Source organism: Colias eurytheme, chromosome 15 (assembly GCF_061535395.1).
Source record: "Colias eurytheme isolate Ceu_HAF_F1 chromosome 15, ilColEury1 Martin Lab GWU primary, whole genome shotgun sequence".
In the NCBI taxonomy this organism is placed as follows: domain Eukaryota; kingdom Metazoa; phylum Arthropoda; class Insecta; order Lepidoptera; family Pieridae; genus Colias; species Colias eurytheme.
In genome coordinates, this window is record NC_142994.1 from 10,906,733 (window position 1) to 10,913,821 (window position 7,089).

Genomic DNA, 7,089 nt, shown 5'->3' on the forward strand with positions numbered 1-7,089 from the left:
TTGTCGCGTAAAAACCACAGGACAGTTCTTTGGCATAATATTACTATAATATGTATAATATGATGTTACATATGTATTTTGTAAAATTAAATTGTAAAACTGACATGATTAAAAAGAGCCACTATGGAGTTTCTTGCCGTTTCTTCTCCGTAGATACTGCTTTCCGAATCGGTGGTAAATGTTAAAAATATGTAATGACGATCCGAAAGTGCTTCTATAAGATGTCTTATTGAATAAATAAATGTTTGAGTTTGAGTTTCTGTTTTATGTATCGACTATTTATTGTAGGTATATGGTTCTATATTGAGAGACTATTATTAAGTGTATCTTCTTTTAGGTTATGCTTACAAAATGTAGATTAGGGCTTTATCCCTTGTATCTTCACCTGAAAAAAATGTGATAAGTAGTAGTTCTATAGACTGCAATGCTTTTGACAATACGTGTTATTAAATTGTTTTACAAAACTATTTTTTTTTATAAGCATATCTAAGAAGCATACCTATTTATAAGCATTTTATTTTAAAATTCACTAGGTATCTTATTGTAAGATGATTGTCTCTAAAAATATTTAGGTCAAAATCTACCTTGAACATCTGTAAATACAATTTTAACCTTCCAATTTCGCAATAAGTCCTCATAAGCCGATTTCGAGCCTTATTTGATGAACCAGCTTTTTATACATTTCTATATTTGGTACCAGCCGTCGTTGTTTTATATTATCTGAGAATATCGCCGAAATACTAAATATAAAAATCAATAAGCACTTCAAAATTTATTTCAGTTTATCCTACTAATATTATAAATGCGAAAGTTTGCGAGGATGTGTGTGTGTGTTTGTTACTCTTTCACGCAAATACTACTGCACCGATTACAATGAAATAGCACACATGTAGAGGGTAACTTGGATTAACACATAAGAAAGGTTTTATCCCGGAAATCCCACGGGAACGGGAACTATGCGGGTTTTCCTTTGAAAACGCGGGCGAAGCCGCGGGCGAAAATCTAGTGATAAATAAAATCATTAAATTGTCTAGGAGATTTTTTTATAACAAAGTTTTGTGACACTACACACTGTTATTGTTGAAATGTGTCTTGATTCAAAATATTTATTTTTACTTTATTTTTTTTTAATTTACTAGACTAGCTGTCACAAGTTCAGTATAATATGAAACATCGCGCTTCTTCTGAGAAATTCCGTACGGGAAGAACCCATACTATGCAGGAAATAGTCAGGTCCTAGTGTAGTACATATTATAGTACAGACTACAGACAATATATTTTATAGAAACTAGATATAGGTTAAAATATTAGGTCGTAAATTAGGTATATCCTAGTATTAATAGTCAGTCAGAAAAGTAAATTATTTGGTGAAACTACTCCCCGTTCCCGTGAGATTTCCGGGATAAAACCTATCCTATGTGCTAATCTAAGTTACCCTCTATATGTGTGCTAAATTTCATAGTAATCGGTTCAGTAGTATTTGCGTGAAAGAGTAACAAACACACACACACACACACACACATCCTCACAAACTTTCGCATTTATATTATTAGTAGGATAGGATAGGATAGGATGGAGTTAATTTACATAACCATAGTTTAAGACTATTATTAATTATCTACTATAGTATCGTAGTACAAATTAAGGCGTGTGGGTTGATCCGTTTTTAACGCAAAATGAGTATTAGTAATATGTATGTCAAGGTGTAGCCTTCGAATATATGCAACATCAAGCATGTAAATGTGTGATTGTCTTTGTTACCAAAATCAGGTTTTAGCTTTTTTGATGAGTATGCTCGATGGTTAAATACTCCCACTATACGTTAAGTTTAAGAGTTCAAGGCAATGTCTACAAAATGATTTTTATTTATTAAAGTGAAACTTTTATTACATCGTCTCAAACTTTTTGGTCTGTGTAGCGCATGTCGCGTGTATCGCGGCTGCCGAGTAGGTATACCGACCGTCACGCGACATGCGCTACACAAAGCAGTGTTCAGAACCGTTCGAACAGTTTCACTTTTACCGTGGTTTCATAAAACCACACAACATTTTTTATTAACTAGCTTTCCGCCCGCGACTTAACCAGCTTTGTCTAAAACCTAATAAATAATATTTTAAAATCCTCCTCTTGAAATTAAATTTATAAAAATTAAAAAACCTCATCAAAATCCGTTGCGTAGTTTTAAAGATTTAAGCATACATGGACATGGATGTAGTGATATAAATTGTGTTAAACGCTAAATAATACGTATGATTTAACAGCAGTCTTTTAGTTTCCAGTATTGTATTTAGAGTTAGCACGTCAAAACAAAATTTAGAATAGAATAGAATATAATAGAAAACACTTTATGTACAATAAAGTGTTTTCTATTATATTCTACACACAAAAACAAAATTTATTGAAACGATATGTAACTTAAAATAAATGTAGGTACAATTTGGCGGCCTTATCGCTTAAAAGCGATTTTTTCCAGGCAACCTTGGGATATAGAAAATTTAGTTTCGTAATGTTATTAAAATTCTTATGTAATAAGTATTGAAGTTTATACACAATATTACATATTTATTAGTTCGCAATGTGAAAAGAAAGTCCATGTCGCACTTCTATACGAATAGTTTTCACTTTTATTTGTTGTAGCTGTATTGACATTTTCATCGTATCCATTTTAAACGATATTGATACGATATTAAAATAATATTGGGATATTAATGAATGAAAAGCTTCTCAGTAAAGTGATCATAATTGACATGAACTATTTTGTCCGCGACAACCAAAGGGCATAATATTATAAAAAAATTACTATTTGGAAAACATTCACAGTGGTATATTAAAAAAATCAAAAATCAAATACATTATATTAGACTAGCTTTCCGCCCGCGACTTCGCCCGCGTTTTCAAAGACAAACCCGCATATCTCCCGTTTTCGTGGGATTTCCGAGATAAAACCTACCCTATGTGTTAACCCAAGTTACCCTCTATATGTGTGCTAAATTTCATTGTAATCGGTTCAGTAGTATTTGCGTGAAAGAGTAACAAACACACACATACACATCCTCACAAACTTTCACATTTATAATATTAGTAGGATTTCATTTGACTCAGAGATTACTTCGTTCGAATTAATCTAGCTCTAAAAGCACAATTTGTACATAAAGGATTTTATGATACATTATCTAATTACTGTTCACATTGATCTCACAAAGACCGTAAGGCGATCCTCACACTGCCCCGCATCATGCTGCATGTTGCGTGACTGCGTGTTTAACGTTACTTGTAAGTATCTCCGTTTGTATAGAAAACACGCACAGTCCAACACACTGAAAATGCAACCACGCGCGTACATGCGGATCACGCGCATACACGCGGAGAAACATGCATCCCCGCGCGTAGATGCGGGGCGAGACGCAAGGTATGGCACACCGAATCCCGCAGTGCCGCGCGTGATTTTGAATGGGCGTCACGTATGTGTTAAAAAATGGATCTCGATATCGATCGATTTATTAACAAATGACCCATTTAAAGATCTTGTTTGTAAATAAGGATGTACCCAGTATCTTCTAAAGGCACGATTTCTTTTAATTTGACCGTACAAAAACCAAACAGTTAGTATAATGGCAGCGTCCTGAATGAGTTCCACACTATTAACAATTTTTATCAAAACTATCGTGATGCTCACACCACAGAGAACGGCGAATAAATGATTAATGAGAGCCGCCGAGCCGTGCGTGAATCTACAAATGCACCTAAGCGCGTGAGTGCGCTAAAAACCCGCACGATGATGCAGATCTGCACTCCCGCAGGAACGCGCGTAGGTGCTTCGACATGCAACATGCAGCGTGATGCGGGGCAGTGTGAGGATCGCCTTACGACACGACTGCACGAAATGCAAATGTCGTAATATCGTGATGTAAACGGTCTGTATGCACTGAAGGTAAACCACAATTTTACTGCTTTATTTACGTTGTTGTCTATTTGTGATTGTTGAAAGCGAATCTACTGTTGAGAGACAATTTAACAACATTGTTCTGTGTGCTTGTAAAATATTTATTCTAGACTTCTTCTTTATATTGCTATTTTCGTTTACGGTGTACCTTGTATTGAAATTTAAAGTTTAAGTTATGACTTTAATTTTGGGGAGGGTCATGTTTTTAAAGGCATTTGGCGTAAGAATAGTTGAATAGTCAACAATAAATAAAACAATGATTTAAAAACATTTGTGAATTGCATATTATGTTTTATTATATATTCTGTATTTATGAATTTATCATTACATTAGTTTTAATTCCATTCATTAAAAATACCTTAGAATACATTTGGGCGTGTTATGTTTATCAGAATGAATTAGCAATTGCTTAAAATGTTTATATCTACCTGAGTATTAGCAAATATTGGTACAGCAAATACAGAAATAACACGCCCATTTTGGTTACTCTTTGATTGTTTCATATATTACGTGATTTATTATTATGTTATGATTCATGTAGTGAATGTAATAGGTGTGAGTCATGCAATTACCTTAAATTTAAACTTACAAAGGTCGTGTGTCTTTCCTACATTTCATTCATCCAAAAAATCTGTTCGGCAGTTTTATTAATAAGCAAACTAACATCATTGTTCTTCATAACATCATGGGCCCTCCAAATTACGGCGATTATGAAAATACATCTACAATGACGACCGATAATTGCCATTTGGGCACAATTTAGGCCCTCTACACTATCGTGATTGCCTCTACTCGTATTGTGTAGAGGGTCCTTTAGGTAATTAAAATTAAAATTATAGCCCATTTAACGGGGAAGGCTATAGGCCTTCTATATATATATATATATATATATATATATATATGTGGGGATGGTGTAAATAAAAACGCCAAATTAGCCCAATCAGTTTATTTTCCCAGACACCGGTTAATACATTTTCATTTTAACAATCCTCCATTTCTTTTTGTACCGAGACACAAAGTCAAGTCATAGATAATCATCAATCTACAGATAACATATCCACAGAGTAAACAATAGAAAAACACAGACTAAAAATAAAGCTAATTATGAAATACATCTCAATATTTTATCCTATTCCCACATATATATATATATATATATATATATATATATATATATATATATATATATATATATATATATATATATATATATATAGATTATATCATCATCACGCTAGAACTAACAGGAGTAAAACCGCGGGCACAGTTAGTATTTTTATAACACATCAATTTATTTATCCACTTATTCAAACGATCGTTCATTTGATCATTTCATTATTAATCGAAAGAAGCTTTTAGCTTCTCTGTATCCGAAACTAGATTATGGAGCTTTTTTAAATTTATGAATTGATAAAGAAGCCGATTCACCATCACGTCACCACGTGGCGATGGTCTCTTATCTGATGATCAGCGACCATCGCCACCTATAAACAGAAGCAGTTCCCGGACTTTTAAGGAAAGTAAGGGATAAAACAGGATTGATGACAGGAATAAGGGAAAATACTGGGTGCATTACGGTGTTTTCCACCAATAATGTGCGAGGATGTGTAGCGAGGAATGTGTTACATTTAGTGTAAAGTCTGAAGCGTTTAGCGTTTGAAGCGATACTATTGGTTATTTAAAAACACATTCCTCGCTACACATTCTCGCACATTATTTGTGGAAAATCACCCTTAGTCTTAACTCCGGATTTTGTCTCTCTACTATTTCTCAACTCTGCTGTCTATTTATATAGAACAAATTAATTGGGTTAATTAATCGATATCAGATTATATTATATTATTACTCAACACGTTGACATACTTACTTAATTACAAAGCGTTTATTAATCAATATAATATTAATAATTATATAATAATTACATTAATTTTATTAATACGTTAGTCTTCAATTCCCTAACGTCACATTAATTTAATCAAATTTCGTAATAGGAGGTAATAGGATTATGGTAATTGAAATAATTAAGGCGTAATTGCAAAATAAAATATTATATTAAGGAAGTGATTTTCGTCTCCTAAATAATTTGAAGAAAGAAGAAACGAATATGTCTGCCAAAATTAATAGATATGAAAGATGACAACTATTTATTTATCTTCCTATAAATAAAACAAAAGTGAAGCAAGTTACTTTTCAAATTTTCAAAGGACGTCTTCCTTTGAAAATGTGAAGTGCGCTCCCGTTATTAATGAATAATATTATTCATATAATTCCTACCTATTGTTACTAATGATAAATATCAAGTAATTGATTGTAAATAAACAGAAAACATGCAATTTGTTATCTATTAAAGGTCATTACAAAGTCAAGGTGACTAGCTAAATTTATATTTTTTAATTAAATCATCAACAAAAAAAAATTATTGGTTTATACTTTATAGTATAATTTAGTACGGTCATAATTATTCTAAGAACTAACTAATTTTTACAATCTTAAATTTTGGAAGCTTTTAATTTATGGAAAAACCTGCATTTAAGGAAACTGCATCTGCTGACGTAAACAAAGATAAAATACCATCTAATCAATACTGACCTTCCAAATTGGTAAAGTTATAAATTGCATATTTACAATGTGATCTGCGGCTAAATTAAATGCAAAAATATGAGGTTACTAATACGAGGTTTGAGGATTCAAACTCAAACTCAAACTCAAACATTCATTTATTCAATTAGACTACTATTTAGTAGCACTTTCGAATCGTCATTACATAAGTATTTTTAACATTTACCACCGATTCGGAAAGCAGTATCTATGGAGAAGAATCGGCAAGAAACTCCATAGTTGCTCTTTTAAATCATGTCAATATTACATAATATGTAACTTATATCTAACTACATAATAATATAATATCATAATATGCCAAAGAACTGTCCTGTGGTTTTTACGCGATAACCCTCCATGGGTCTTTATCGTCTATATATTCCTGAATACTGTAGTACGCTCTCTGAACTAGTACATTTTTTATATAAGTTTTAAATTTAGAACTACTAAACTCTTTAATATTGTGAGGAATTCTATTATATAAGCGTATACCTTGACCCATAAATGAATTTTTAACTTTAGCTAATCGGAAAAATGGCATTTCAATT